At 42.8% G+C, this 16474-nt stretch overlaps 1 protein-coding gene across 24 annotated transcripts in view; it reads left to right on the forward strand.

Annotated features, from left to right (window-relative positions):
• CADPS (calcium dependent secretion activator) overlaps positions 1-16474 on the forward strand; it is a 2044505-nt gene that overhangs the window by 282868 nt on the left and 1745163 nt on the right. The gene's annotated exons all lie outside the window — the stretch shown is intronic.

The raw sequence follows: 16474 nt of genomic DNA on the forward strand, positions 1-16474 counted from the left end.
TATGCATTGCGAATTTGATGTGTTTAAGAACAGACTAAATCAGTGGCTCGCCCCCTGAAGTGTGCCTGAAATAAACCTTTCATGAGTCTAGCAATTATTGTATAGAAAGACACATTATTTGTTATTCCTATTCTTTCTTATTTAGGGCCACTGCTCAAAGTGATACACGTGTGGAAACCCTTTTTTTTAATTTTTAAAGAAAGAAGCCTGAACAAGAAGCCAGCCACTCCAGAAACAAAGATTTGCATCTCACTTGCCACAGCCCAGGAGCTTCAATGTGTAAAAAATAAATCAAAATAAAATACAATGCATTGTGTTACTGGAACACATCATTTCTCCCAGTAACACAATGTATTTTTAGTGTTAGCAAGGGAGACCACAGGGATATTAAGGGAGACCTCAGGGGTCGCAGGTGCGAACCTTGGAATCCCCTAAATGACTTCTCAGGTTGAGTGCCATTTCATTCTGTTATATGGCTTGTTTCAAAATAGCAGTTCTTTGCCATATCATGGGGAGCCAATAGGTAAAACATTCTTCCTTCAGGCATTAGTTTATGGGAACACCTTAACAGACAAATTAGAATGCAATTTCTATACATAATAGTTGGAGATGAAGAGTTTTAGGGTTCTGACCACATGAATGGCCATTCTTTATATTGTTAGGGAAAGAGAATGAGTTTTTGGAATTGAAAATAGTTGTCCTTCGGGGTGATAAAAGGCCTGCATCAAGGATAAGGTGGGATTTCAAATCTTGCTGGAATGGCAGAGTGTCATCTTCGAGCCTGGGCTGATGGGGAAGTGAGATCCAGATGATAGACCTTATTGAGTGGAGTATTCTCCTGCTGAAGTGCTTATTCTGTGTCAGGTGTGTAATTCTCGGGGTGTGACCATTGGTATCTGGTGTTAGGACTAGTCTCATTCATGGTTGAAATCCATGCCTAAGTAATCTCCCTGTGACCTGCTACATTGTTCATGTAGGAAGTCTCCACTTGATCGAAGTTCTTTGTATTTTCTCTCAATCATTTGTCTGTGTTCCTTTGTTTACAGTTGCCCATTACGTACATGCTTCATCTAGTAACACAGAACGTGCTGCTCCACAAAAGAAATCTTTGACGCATAACATGAATAATTAAGGACTAAAATGGGTCACGGTTTACAACTGGTTGGACTTACACATGCCTACGTCAATGGTGCGGTACATGTAAAGTGATGACTTCGGCTATTTTCCTCCAATCACTTGATGTTCATGCATACTATAAACGTGAGCACTGATCCTAGGTGTGGCACGAGAAAGGTATGTGGATTTTCGAAAATATATTTTCCTCAATGGAACTCTTTTCCAGTGCACTGGCTGAACGGGGACTTCAAAAAAAAAAAAAAAAATATATATATATATATATATAGTAACAGAAATAATTTCCTTATGAAGGCAGAGTGACTACAAAAAGAACGTTTTCTTCATGAAGTCCGAGGGCTCCCTCCACCCCATGACATGGAAGCCTCTAGGCTGCAGGCCTCCATGTCTTGGGGCGTGTAGAGCGTTGTGACTTCAAAAATAAATCGTTATTTTTGAAGTCACGCTTCCTTCATAAAGATATTATTTCCATTATGGTTCGATCCTTAACGGAAATAATTTCTTTATGAAGTCGGAGTAACGTCAAAAAGAATACATTTCTTTTTGAAGTAATAGGGCTCCCCTCAACCCTATGACATGTGCGTGTGTGAGTGTATGGTGAAAGGGTGCACACTTAAATGTATAGGTGACTGCCTGTCTGAGTGTATAGTGAAAGGGTGCACAATTAAATGTATGGTTGACTGGGTGTGCGTGTGGAGTGTATTGTGAAAGGGTGCACACTTAAATGTATGTATGGCTGGCTGCCTGGGAGTGCCTGTATGGTGAAGGGTGCACACTTAAATGAATGCGTGGCTGTTTGGGTGTGCCTGAATGATGAAACAGTGCACACTTAAATGTATAGGTTAGGTGGCCTGTCTGTGTGCCTGTATGGTAAAAAGGTGCACACTTAAATGTGTGAGTGGGTGCCTGGGTATTCCTGTATAGTGAAAGGCTACAAACTTAAATGCATGGATGGCTGGGTGTGCATGTGTGTGTATGGTGAATGGTGTGTGTGCTTGTGATCAGGGGCACAAAAAAACTAAATTTCGGGGCAGGGTGGAGGGGGGTGACCTTAGCTCTTCAAATCTTGGGAGAGGTGCTAACTTCACAGGTGGTGGTTAGCTGTGCGGGGGCATCTAACTTCTTTATGCAGTCTAATGAGACTATTCTAGTACAGCTTCAATGTTACCAGCAGGAAACTCTCTCCTTTACGTCTGAAAGCTCCCACTTATGGACTGCTGTGAGAATAAGCTGTCTCCTGTCCCCTCTCTACCCTTTCAATCCCTTCCCTCACAAGCAAGTAATAAACCCACATCAAGATTTCAATTGACTAAAAAAATATACATTTGAATGCATGTACTAACAATGAAATGCTTTACGTTAGTAATTGCTGGGCCTTTGTTAACAGCGAAACCAGGTGCTGTTTAACGTCTGTATCCTGTTCTGTCCAGCAATGGCTCTGTAGGTCAGGCAGGTTGAGTCAACATAGCCAAATATTTTATGGGGCGAGGGGGAAGGCTGTAGCCCAGTCAGCTCAATGGTGTTGCACAACTACTTGTGTTTAATCCTTTGGTTACTTATTGGTAATCTTCATTACTCATAGCCCTGTGATGAGGTAGAGGGATATGGAGGTAATGCCAGGCTTAGTTGCTGGTAATCTGTATTACTCATAGTCCCACTCTTCCTCATCCCAGTACTTACCTATGATGCAAGGAACCTTATATGTAAGCACTGGGACAAGGAAAAGGGCCGAGAAGCTGATTTTGGGGATTGGCGGAGTGGGAGGGAGAGGGAATGTATGGCAGAATAGGGGATTAGTGCAATAAATTATATTGGTCATCCATGTCCAGGCTAAGCAGGCATGATATTTGCTATTAGTGGCTAGTGAGGCATTTTGGTGCAGCCAGTCTAATCATTTCTTAGTTTAGCATGACTTTTTTAAAGTGGGCATCTCTAATAAAGCCGTCCTGCTAAGTGTAATAACCTGGCTAGACTGCATTTGGGTGCTGCCAGTCTAGCCGTTTCTTACTGTGGCATTGTATATTTATTCTGGGTGACTGTGATAAAATAACCATGATAAGTGTTATTGCTTCGACTGGCATTTTGGTGCAACCAGTCTAGGTATGTCTAAATGTGGCCTGGCATGCTTTACTGTAATATGTTATTGCATGTCTAGATTGGTCCACATTGTGCAGCCAGTTGGACATGTTTTCACTGTGGCATGGCATTTTTAATTGCAAAGCATTATATTAATTAAAGCATACATGTTCCTGTGCACTGTTGGTGACTTGCATGTATTGAATGTTTGGATTGGTGTTAACCTACAAAACAATTGCAAACTCTCTGGTCTTTTAGCCAATTTCTTCCAGAAAGTGTGCTGCATAATGCATTAAAACACAGATTTATATTTTTCTCTAAGTGCAGTGTGCGGCCTATCCCTGCAGCAACACGTTTGCATGTATTGTGCAAGCATGGTAATCTAGGCCGGCCCAGAGTGTTGTGCGACACATGATTTATTGCCGAGTTGGGGAAGAGGGGCCCTCAGCATGGCTCGCAGGGCAGCCCGAACATTTTGTGTCACAGCACTGTTCCAGGGAATGTGTTCAGAATTCTTGTTTGTACTGTACTGTCTATCCTCTTCAGAACAGGCAATTAACGGATTTAGTCCTCGATGACACTATGTAATGTTCTCGCAATTGACCTCCCACACAGATATTGCAAAGTGTAGGAAATACATTGCTAATTCTTTGTTGAAAGATAACATATTCCTCGGGGGATCTGTGCATCAAAACACGTTTGCTGATAGGGAGACACTGTCATTTCCCTTTTGAAATTCTCACTTGAAACATTTACTTAGTTTAAAAGATGGTCGCTCATTAAAACCGCCCTGGGTGTTTAGCTGAAACCAATAGTGCACAAGTTATTATGCTGTTTTACTTTTTTTTTAACAGGGAATGTGTGTGCCTATAGTTAATAAATAAGACATTTTAAGAATACAGGATAAGTCACATTGGCTGTGACGGAAGATACAAGGGCTGTCAAAGATACAGTGCAGCAAAATAAAGAACAGACATGAGACGTAGTGGAAGAGATTAAGTATTTCTTCTGAAAACATCAACATATTTCATGTCCATCTTGAATTTTATTTCTGCAGCCCAGTGGTTGAAGTGTACGAAAAGAAGTAGTGGAACTATGTTCCCTGCTGGCCTGCCCCCACTCCCCACAAACCCCATCACCACGTCCCTCCCACACACAATACAAACCCCAAACACTTGCACCTGCTGTTTAAGGGAACGTTCATTGTAGTGCACTGAAAGTGCAAGTTTCAACTTCTTCCTACGCTTTTATTTTTAAACAAAACCATTCCAGAACAGTTTCTTTTTAAAATAAAAGTATATGAACAGTACAAATTAACTCCCAACCGATCCCGCCCACTTCGACCACTGCTGCTTCCCCTGCAAATGTAAATGTATTTTCACCCCAAGCTAGCCTTTGAGGTGGCATGCACTCGCCCCACTACAGCATATATCTGAAGAGGAATTGTAGCCTTTTTTACAACCTTCAACATGGTGGGCATAATGGTGAAAAAGAACTGCATCTGCACGCCCACACTCTCCCACAGCCATGTTTGAAGGCATTGTTAAGCAAGTGTGGGGAGCTTCCAATCACGAGATGAATGACAAGCTGAAAAGCAACGCGACACAGAATAACAGTCTACATTTCTGACAATACGGCCGAGGCTATAAATACCAATATGATCTATCTAATTGATGGAAATTATATGGTTTTTGACCCCATCGTTGGATCGCTGGAAATACACTGTGATTGGATAGGCTTTCAAAGCTGAATTACAATAATCCACGTGATGGAAGGTTTGCAACGCTGGGTCTCCATTCATACAGACGTTCAAGTTGACAATATCGTCATACCCACTAATTTTATCAGTACGAGAAATAAAAGAAACAGAGAGCAGAAATCACTTAAAGGACCTGTCATGTTGAAAAGAAAATTGCCCCGCTGATGTGTGCTTGATAAGGTAGAACATTTCACAAGTTAAACATGGAAATGTTTTTGCTTTTCTAAGCAGGGACTTTGATGCCCAGGCATTAGCAAGCTGTACTAATAACAACCTATGCAATTCAGTGAAAAACTATGTTAAAGGGACGTTATGGTTACAAGTAAAACCAAAAATCCCCAGAAATTCCCTAGTTATGGTAAACTACGCAACCATAACCCGTCACCACTGTGCACTGCTAAGACTAACACCCAGAATATCAAAGATGACATCACAAATGGCTTACTGCATATTTTCAGACACTAACAAATCTCTAGCCATGTTCTTTGGCCATGGTCAGTGGGCACGGCCTTTGACCATGCCCACTGTATATTTTACAGCACTAAATGGGCAGTAGGTATGGCCTTTACCCATAGCCAGTGGTCACGGCCTTCGTTCATGCACTCTGTATATTTTAACACATTAAAGGGCTACTATCTATGGCCTTTAGCCATTGCCAGTGACAGCGTCTTCAGCCATGGCCAGTGTATATGGTACAACACTAACTAGCCCCTAAGCATAGACAACGCATACGCCAAGGCTAAGGCCACAATCTAAATTGTTATTTAGTTAATCAAAGCTTTTATTAGCTAAGCCATAAATGATGTTATGTCTGAAGCCATCACAAATGTAATCAGTGGTGTCATGTATGATGTAATTTATGATGTCACCAGGGATGTCATAGATGATTGATTTAATTAGTGATTCCACCAGTGATGTCATCAGAGATGTCATCTGTGATGTCATAATTCTGTTCAAAGGCTGTGCAACAAGAGGTGTGAAGTTAAGGTTGCTTTAGCTGTATTTTAGGGGTGTTTTAATGTTAATTTCACACCTTAACATCCCAGCAAATAAAGCTTTTTCCTTCAATTTCAAAGTTTTTGTTTTTTTACAATGTATTTTTCACCTAAAATGTGCTTGCAACTAAAGTCAAGGGTTTTGTTATTGCATAGAGTTTGTCGGCCAAGCCCACTCTTCATTTCAGAACACAACCGGGCCACTAGCCATGGCCTTCGGCCATGCCCAATGTCTTCCCACTGTCCATTTAGAACACTACCAGACCAATAGCCATGGCCTGTGGCCATGGCCAGTGGGCCACTGTATTTTCTAAATCACTACCAGACCACGAGCCATGGCCGCTCTGGCTGTGATCAATGTATTTTTTAAATCACTAGTCATGGCCTTCAATCATGTCCACTGTCAATTTTAGAACACTACCAGACTACTAGCCATGGCCTTTGGCCATAGCCAGTATGCCGGCCTCCGGGCGTGGCCACTGTATTCGTTTAATTGCTACCAGACCTCTAGCCATGGCCTTGGCCGTGCCCACTGTATTTTTGAAATCGCTACCAGACAACTAGCCATGGCCGATCCGCCTGTGCCCACTGTATTTTTGGAATCATTAGCCATGACCGGCTGTGTCCATTGTTCATTTTAGAACAATACCAGACCACTAGCCATGGCCTTCGGCCATAGCCAGTAGGAGCGGCCTCCGGCTGTGCCTACTGTATTTTTTAAATCACTGCCAGAGCATTACCCATGGCCTTCATCCATGGCTGGTTGGCACAACCTCCGGCCATGGCCACTGTATTTTTTAAATCATTGGACAGGCCCACTGTGCTTTTTAAAACACTACCAAACCACTAGCAGACCATGGCTAGTGATTTCTCACCACCAACCTCACTTTATCTGTTAAAATTACTGAAAGCATTTTTTATTACTTGTGTTGCCATAGCCACGGGTATAATTATAATTAGTCAGTAAAAGTGTAAGGCTACAATCAGTAAGTCCTGCGCAACAATTTCAAAAGTATTATATATGTATGTTGCTTGGGACGATGTACCCTGGCTAGCCTAAAGCCGGTATTAATCAAAGATTAATGTAAGTGTTGCACCATGCACAAAGCGCAAACTCAGGTAATTTCAACAATCTTAGATTTGTCACATAAAGAAGAGCCTGATACGTCTAGACAAGTGTAAGAGCTAGAATCTCACTCCATTTAATTAATATATACTCCCACTTGTTAGTGTCAATTACAGAAAATGTAGTCCATAATTTTACAACATAGTACCTTATTGTCATGTTCACAAATTGTTTGTCTTGGCATTCAATACATTGCCCTTCTACCTGATATCTGATTAACACACATTTGATGCCTTTAGCATTCTAAACATAACCATATAATATACACAAGTAAGGTGTTTCAGTGTTCAAAACATTGTCCTTGTGTCGCCCTAATGTTGCGGGGAACACATTTAAAGCCTTAAGCATTCAAAACATAACCATCTAATGTACAAAAATAAGATGTACCAGTATTCAGAGCGTTGCCCTTGTGCCAAGACGTGTTTTCACCATACTAGAGTTCTTTGCTAAGGCTGTTTGGCAAGGTTGGGCCCTGTGTAGATCATAAACTCAAAATCTGACTCATTGCAGCATATGATCAATATCAAAGAAGATCTGGATCTCCTGAAAAATAGAATAATTAAGAAAGTTAGGTTTAGATATAAGGGCTAGTCTGTTAGCATAGTTATAGTACATTCAGTAACGTTCCATCACCACTTCAACGGTTAGGCGTGGTGCTCAACCCAAGCACACAATCTAACAATGATATTAGTCAGATTTGGTCTTACTGACATGCCATTAAGGTACTGGGGATACGATTTATGGTGATCACCTCTGGTGAGCAGGGGCGTTGCTAGGTCTGGAAAAGATCCAGGGCTACACTATTGCCGGGGCTGTCGGGACTCAGGGCTAGGTAGCCTTTTGGTTGTAAGCCCCTTAGCTTCTATCCAGGGATACAACAAAAAGACCCGGGGCTATAGCCCCCTCAGCCCTCCCCTAGAAACCTCCCTGCTGGTGAGTGTGGGGTTAAATAGAGCCCCTGAATGCCAGAAATAAAGAAGCCAGTCCCGTATTTAATAGTGATGCTGCCTGGTACTATCTATTGGAAAAGGCATGCTAGTAAAACAATTGTTTCTGGTTTAAGGCCTAGGACATGAACAGAACTGGGCCTCTTTCAAGGCCTAAGACATGAACAGAAATGGGCCTCTTTCAACTTTACCAAAATTAACAAGCGCTTGAGTGAAGGAAAATGTGCCTTGAAAACTTCAAAGTGCTGGATGGGACCAATGCATGGCAAAAGACATATGTGGCTGAAAATGCTGTTTTACTAAATATATGGAAAGCTAAACTTTCTACTTAAAGAGACAGATAGCAGCGTGCACATTATCTTCAATGCAGCACAATACTGTGATCCAGAAATCTAAGGTGAAGCCAAGCACTGTGCAATTGTCACAAATAAAAACACTTTTCAACATTAAAATGACATACGTGAAAGGGAGAAGCCTACTTGTGGTAGAAGTGAACACTGGTGCTCCCTGTTAACTGGCCAATTTGCTGTAATTCTGAATGTACCTCGGGTTAATATGGTTGAAACAAAAACTATATATTATGATCAATAAATTCAAATGTTGTTTACTATACAAATGGTTAAACATCATGCCATGCAAAATGTCAAACGTTAAACACAGTTAGTTGATTCACGGCTGTACTTTCAAAAGTAGGGGTGCAGCTGGGCATTTCTACTGAACTGGAACTTTAACCTCAAAGACCTTTCCACTGCTTGTCCCGGAGAGGGAGGTCTAGTTGTCAACAATCAATCAGGTTCATTGCTTAAAAACACAAAGAAATATATAACCCGAGATGTGAACCACAGTGGAAATAGATAAGGCCCGCTCAAGAGAAGTGACCTCGGGTCAGGTCTGCCCATAAAATGTGCATTAAGCCTGAAAGCAGAGTCGTTTGAAGCCATGAGAGCTAAAATGAACATGGGCACAAAGCACATGCCCTGTAAGTGCATTTGGGAATTGATACATAAGAAAAGGTGGGGGCTGGGAAAGTGAGTGAGGCCTGTGAGGCAGGGTTTAATTAATTTAAAAAATACATTTTTTGCATAAAAGGGCAGTGTATATGCCACAAAGCTCCTTCCAGACTTTTATTTAAGGTGACAGGAATCTCTTTTGAACCATGCTAAAATGATTTTTGTGTGATAAATATAACAGAAGTTATTAAGAAAAATGTGATTTGGCCCTTCCATGATTTGGTGTGAGGGTGAAGGACAAAATTAACGTTTGCATGATGAAGTGTCATATTTTTCATTGCTTCTGAGTAAACAAAGAAAAATAGTATCTCTGCATAGGAAGGGTGTGCCGACTTCAGAGTAGCATCATCTGATTTGCTTTAAAATGTAGTTCTTAAAGATATATCCATACATGTAAAGATCTGAAAAATCAGGGTACTTGCAATGTTTATAGATTTTCAGAGCTTAGACATGCGAAACCCAGATGTCCGTTTGGGATGACAAAGCTTTCTCCTCCCTCAGTTTTCCTAACCCACACCCCTCAACTCCTTGGCCTATTAGCATACAGGTGGGAGGTGGATGGAGAGAACCAACCAATCCATACCACAGGAATTCTGACAAAATAGTGATGTAATTTGCCTTGTAAGAGGACCAGTTTGCATCAGAACTGGGCTTTTTGTGATATATTCTCGGAGAGAGCTGCTGCTGGCCTCTTACAAGTAACAACTAGCAGAGAGGCCTCAATCATTGCATTGGAGACAGTGGCTGGGCCATAGAGAAGCCAGCTGGGACCCAAACCAGAGAAGCAGGAGAAAATCCCTGACTGAAAGCCCTTGACCTGACCTGTGCTGTCATCAGAGGAGCCCTGCTGTTTTCCCTGACCAAAGCCTCCCATGTAAGTAGATGTCCGAAAGCCAGCAATCGTGTGGCGAGTCACCTGCCTTTATCCATTTCCATTGGTGGATTGTAAGCGATATTCAATCAACACTACAGCCAAGTCAATGCCTAGTCTGGGATGCTGAGGAAAACCCTTATTAATGTATTTTTATGTCTAATTCAGTACTCTGGATGACCACCCTTGTATAACACCCCCCTCTTAGAATCCCCCTGACCTCACTGAGCCAAGAAGTAGGTTTGTTTTGCAAATTAAAAGGTTTATTTGAGAATTTAAACAATATATATATATCACACTTTATAATAAATTAATATCTGATAGTACACTTAGACATAAGATGTTGATCAACAATGGGTAATCTGGCACTAGCACACTTCTTTACAATCAATGAGGAGTTAGTATAGGATGGATAAAGTAGCAAAAATACTTTTATGATTTCAAGGGAAAAGCAATGAGGAATAAAATGCAGTACAGAAATACTTGATATGATTTTAGAAAAAGATAAGATAATCACTTTTTCTCTGGCAATTCACCCCCCTCCTCTATGCAATGTAAGAAATGGAAGGAGATGGAAAGAGGAGCACACAATTCTCAGGAATGCAATCAAATACAATACGAAATTCATTTCCCCCCCAGCAAGCTTAGAGAAAACAGGGATGAGTTTTAAACACAGGCGAATTACTTTAATGTGGTTTGCAAGGAAGTGAAAAGGTGCTAAAATTGTTTTTAATTCCCTCTAGAGATTCAGGGTGAGTGGGAGATGCGTGTTGGTATTAGTTCAGGCTCACTTTACCAATGCTCTATGAGTTATTACCCAGTTGCAAACGGATTTTAACAAAAGAAAGAATGGAGCTGCTATTTTGACAAGTGGAGAAATTGAGCCAAAATCGCAAATCGCAGTAAAATTTGCGAGTGCGTGAATCGCGATTACGGCAAAAGTATAAGTCGGTTTTAGGTTCGTTGGAAAGCTTAGATTCTAAACTTTCAGATGAAAGTCAAATTTCATTCCTAGCCCAAACGGTTCCAGAGATACCGACGATTAAATAAAGGTAGATTTTCGGATTTAAAGTAAAACTCAAAATGACAGGTGACAGCTTGCAGCTTCAGAATTGACAGGTGACAGTTGTGCAGCTTTACAAATGACAGATGACACGATTTCTAGGAGGCTGTTCTACTTAGGTTAAAATAGTTTGGATTAGATTATTTTAACTAAGAGATTGGTTCTGCACAGTTCTGCTAGGTACTCACAATATAAATTTGAAATAGGCCTCGCCACTGATCTGGTCAGGTTTTGGACTGGACTCCGGTTCTGGTCCCGGCACTTCACAGTGATCTGGGTCAGCTCCCCGGATACAGCGGCCTGTTGTTCTCTGGATCTCTGGTCTGCTTTCTGGGTGTCTCTGCTGTCATTGGCCCAATTCTCCCCTCTCCCATTATTGGTGGAAGGAAATGTGAGTCAGAGTGATGCTGTAGGTTTTATGGTCAGAGGAACCTCCTCTTGTCAGATTGCACACAAATCTATTTCTGACCCAAATACATATTTATCTATGCACCATTTTTCTAATATTATAGGTCCAGTTAACATATTTTCTGTAGCACCAAACCATCCGATCCCTGTCTTTTTACGATGTCGTGTCCACTGATGACAGAATTCTCCCCTTTTCATCCAGATAACGTCCTCTAAACCTTTCCCGATTTTACACAAATGTGCACCAGGGATATGGGTTACAGATGATAAAGTGTCAGATTTTTAACATGCATACATTTGGAGTGAGACCCTATTTTCCGCTAGCAACCCCACAGAATACACCACAGGGTCCTAACGCCTCTTAAAATGTTCACAGAAAAATCACAAAAATAATGATATTACTTATATAATTTTGACAAGTCCGCACTATGAGTTATCTATCTTTTTAAAATTATGCTCTGGTCAAAAAAGGGGTGTGGCTTCCCACATCACAGGGTGGAATAACTGGTTTATCCACTTCCCCCAAGCTCAGCTGCTAGCAGAGGCACTGCCCCTCCCAGTTTCCCCTAAGAGGAAGCCACTTTTACGACGCCCCCAATATAACATTTGCCTGAATCCAGGACAGGCCTTTGTTCAACTCCCTGTAGTCCCCAGCTGCTCCACCCCTAATCTAATCAGAGAGGTGACAACTCCTTTTGGCAAGGGGAAGAGTGGCTGAGCAGGTTTCAACTCCTGTCAGGGGTAGTTGTCAGGCAGAATCCAGTTTCATTAAGCCAGGTTTCAGCTAAATGTCACTTTTTGTTCCCAGTTTAAATCACTTACAATTTTTACATATACATTAAATAATTACTTCCTTCAAGTCATTTCACAATATAGTTTTACATTGTATCCACCTCTTAGCAAGTCTTTCCTTGGTCTGGTTTTGTTTCATTTGTTCAGTTTTACACAAAAGTATGGTGGTTTTAAAACGCCTGCTTTCTGATAGTGGTGAGTACTGGTAATGCAACCATTTTTGGGATTAAGAAAATGAATTCCCCACAGTTCTGAGTTGCTTTTTTGGCAATCAGCATTGCCATTCCCAATGGTTTCAGGCTACTCTGTGTGTAGCCCAAAGGTGGTTTTAGGCAGTGCCCTCCTGTGCTCACAACATAGGCAAAAATGGGTGACAGCCTATTCTTCATGTTTTCCCTGTGCACTCTCCGTGGAGTTCTGGCCATCATGATGTTTTCCATGCCAGTACTGCACAGTTTTATTGTAGGGCTTGGATGCATGGGTAAAAACATCCCACAAGCCTCCCCTCTTGCGATGGTCATTCTGTACTTTCGCTGATGGAACTCGCAAGATCTGGGATGTTCGCCTCCTCTTCTTCCAATTCCATGGATGGCACAGTTCAGCATCTTTTCCTCCCTCCAGTCGATCAATCAGTTCTTCTTGCTGGTCCTGATGGGAGGATTGGGCGGTACCCCGGGCCCCTCAGGTTTCTGCTCCCGGTCCCTAGTCGTCCTCCTTGGTCAGTCTCCATGGTTTCCTCTCTCCTAGGATGATAAAGCAAAAGCGGCATTACACATTCCTAGACATTTTTCCACCACTATTAATGGTGTGACGAACATGTACATTTTATACATCCAAATGCATTTTGCAGTCTGATTTTAAAAACAATATATAACAGGGCACATTTCCATTACGTTACTATATTTTTGATATGTGGAATATTTTAGAGTTTGAACTGACTTACTCTGGAGCGGCCCCCTCTGGTATTGCAGAGGACTCCTCCAGTTGCTGCAGCGTGTGCCTGGGATGGCAACACTTTAGCTGATTTATATGTACCCACTTGTCTTCCCCTTCGGCCAAACTGCCTTTGGGGATGCGGATCTTGTATGCAACAGGGGAGATTTTGTCTATAATTTCAAACGGTCCCTTCCATGTAGGCAAGAATTTTCGCTGTTTAGCCTGTTTCCTTTGGAAATTGTATAGATAGACCCGATCACCCACCTTATATTCCTTTCGGGTAGTTTTTAAATCATAGTGGGTCTTCATGCTCTCGGCTGGTCTTTCTAGATTCCGCTGAGCATAGGCTAAAGCATGTTGAAAGTGTTTCCTTAAATTCTCCACATACTCATGAGTTGTGGAGACATTTATCAACGTTTGCTCTTGGGTTCTGTAGAACAAATGCTGGGGAAGCACCATCTTGCGTCCAGTCATCAACTCAAATGGTTACATTTTGGTTGCAGATGAAGGGGTAGATCTGATGGCCATTAGGACCAGAGGTAATCGGATATCACAACTTGGCCTAGAATCTGCCACAAACTTTTCTAAGATGCTCACAATGGTTCGGTCATATCTCTCTACTGCTCCAGAAGAAGCTGGCCGGTAAGCAATATGTAGCTTTCTTTTGACCCCCATTATCTCCCACATCTTTGTCATTACTTCACTGGTGAAGTGGCTACCTCTGTCTGACTCAATCCTTTGAGGTAGACCAAAACAGGAAAAGATGTGGTTAATCATCAGGGCAGCGGCTGTTTCTGCCTTGCAATTTGGGGCCGGGAGACATTCCACCCACTTGGTAAACAAGCATGTAACGGTCAACATGTACTTGTTTCCTCTAGACGAGCGGATTACAGGGCCTACAAAGTCGATTTGCAAATCTGCCCATGGCAGTGTCACCCCCTCTTTTGGAGAGGCGCACGGTGTGTGAGGGATGATGGCTGAAATTGTGCACACACAAGACACCCCTTCAAGTATTGGTCGAGGTCCTGCCCCATGTGTGGCCAGTATGCAACCTCTCTTAAGATTTCCAGTGTTGTGTGAAACCCCCTATGACCGGCGGTGGCCGCATCATGGGCGTGACTTAACATCAGGCTTCGGAATGAGGTAGGAACCACCCACTGATCGTGGCCAGCTTTGGATTTCCTTACCAGCAAACCGTCTTGGATTCGGAACATTTTTGGACATTTCATCAACACTCTTAGGTCCTCTTTCCCAATGTAATCGGTATCCATCAGGGGAAAGTTCTCAGGGTCCTCAAGGTGTTGGTAAAACTTACCAATAATTGGATCCCCCTTCTGAGCTGTAATCAAATCAGCATCAGGGGTCTCCTTACTCCATTGTGCAGTTGAAAGATCATTGTGAGCATTTGTCTGGGACCTAGTGATAGCAGTGACCTGGATTTCCCCCAACAGGGACTCTATTTCTATTAGATCCCCTTGGATGGCCCCGGTTTTGGCCAGCTGATTAGCTAAGTCATTTCCAGTTTTGTCTGGTCCCTCTACTTTGGAATGACCCTTGATCGTTTTCCAGTAGATGGTCATCCCATTCGAGGTGACCAGATCATCAATGTTTTAGATTAACTTCCCATGTTTCAGGGGTTTGTTATTAGCACATAACATGCCTCTGGTTTTCCAATTAATCAGGTGCTCCATGAACCTGTTCCGTACATAATCCGAATCGGTGATTATGACCAGTTCGTGGAGTTGATGTTGGACAGCAGTGAGGATGGCCTGATGCACAGCCATCAACTCTGCCACCTGACTACTTCGGGGACCAATTTTGTATCCAGCGGAGGGTTCTGGAAACTCCTTCACCCAGGCATTCCCTACGCCGCAACCAGTTCTTTCTCCTCGTCGTTGTTAACATGGTAAGAGAATCCATCCACATAGACAGTGGGCATTCCCTCACACTTGTCTTCTTCAAATACTTTGTGTGGGGAATTAAGGTATGCCTCCATGTTGTCCTTGATTATTAGACTTTCGTCCTCGAGACAGTTTTCTCTGGCACAATCATGCAAGTCAGCCAGACCTTGCGCGAGGGGACTCTTCTTGTTTTGGCCATATCTGACCTCCACAGGGAAGCCTTGCATTGACAGAATCCAGGAAGTAATTCAGGAATTACTCACATTTCCGGCCCGGATTCCGTCACTTTGGAGATATTGCAGAGGCTGGTGTGGAGTCTCCACTATGATGTGTTCCCCCTGAATAAAAGGGCGGTAATTCTTCAATGCCCACACCGTTGCCAGGAGTGCCTTCTCCCAATCGTTGAATTTTTCCTCCACAGAGGATAAAGTTTTGCTCGCATAGGAGATTACTTTATTGACCTTGTCATGCGTTTGGTATAATACTGCCGTCAAGCACGTATTAGAGAACCCCGTCTCCAGGAAGAACTCCTTGTTTCTGACAGGGTAAGCTAGGCAAGGCGCTTGTGAGAGGCTTCTTTTGAGTGGTCTTACCGCCTCGGATTGTTCTGGACCCCATTCCCACTTGACCCCCCCCTTCAAGAGATGAATCTGGGGTCTAGTGATCTCTGCGTAGCCTTCAATGAACTTTCTGCTGTAATTAGTCAGTCCAAGGAGGCTCCTTAGTTCCCGCAGATTTGTGGGGTCTTTCAGTTTCTGGAGTGCTTCCACTTTCTTTTCTTGGGGACAGAGACCCTTGGATGCCCCAAGAAATTAACACGGGTTCTACACCACTGTGCTTTCTGAAAGGAAAGTTTTGCTCCGGCGGCCCTCAACTGTGTCAGAACATAACGGATCTCCGCTATGTGTTCCTCAACAGATGAACTTTTGATGAGGACATCATCTACATAAGCAGGTTACCCCTCGCACCCAGGTCGGGCATGGCCTTATGTAGGAAAATGTTGAATTAATTGCTGAAGTTGAGGTATCCGAAGGGAGTCCGGGTCCATGTGTACTGCTGGCCCCCAAAGGTAAAAGCCAGTTTGTATTGGTCCTCCCTACTGACAGGCACGGTCCAGTATCCATTGGTCAGGTATATTGCTGTGAACACCCGTGACCCCTGAATCTGGGCCAGCCCTTGGTCAATGTAGGGCAGAGGCCATCGGGAAGTATGGACACATTTGTTGAGCTCCCTAAGGTTGGCGCAGAGTCTCCACTGGCCGTTTGGCTTCAATATGCCCAGCACCGGATTATTGAAGGTGCTGTGTACTGGACGTATTATTCCCCGGGACTCAAGGTTCTTAATTATTTCAGTAAGGGACTCCATGGATGCGAGAGGCAAACAATATTGCTTCACAAACACTGGAGTCATTCCAAGGTCCGTGGGAATTGTTGTTGTGTGGATGTCGGTGCGACCA

Source organism: Ambystoma mexicanum, chromosome 2p (assembly GCF_040938575.1).
Source record: "Ambystoma mexicanum isolate Mex_15411 chromosome 2p, UKY_AmexF1_1, whole genome shotgun sequence".
Classification (NCBI taxonomy): domain Eukaryota; kingdom Metazoa; phylum Chordata; class Amphibia; order Caudata; family Ambystomatidae; genus Ambystoma; species Ambystoma mexicanum.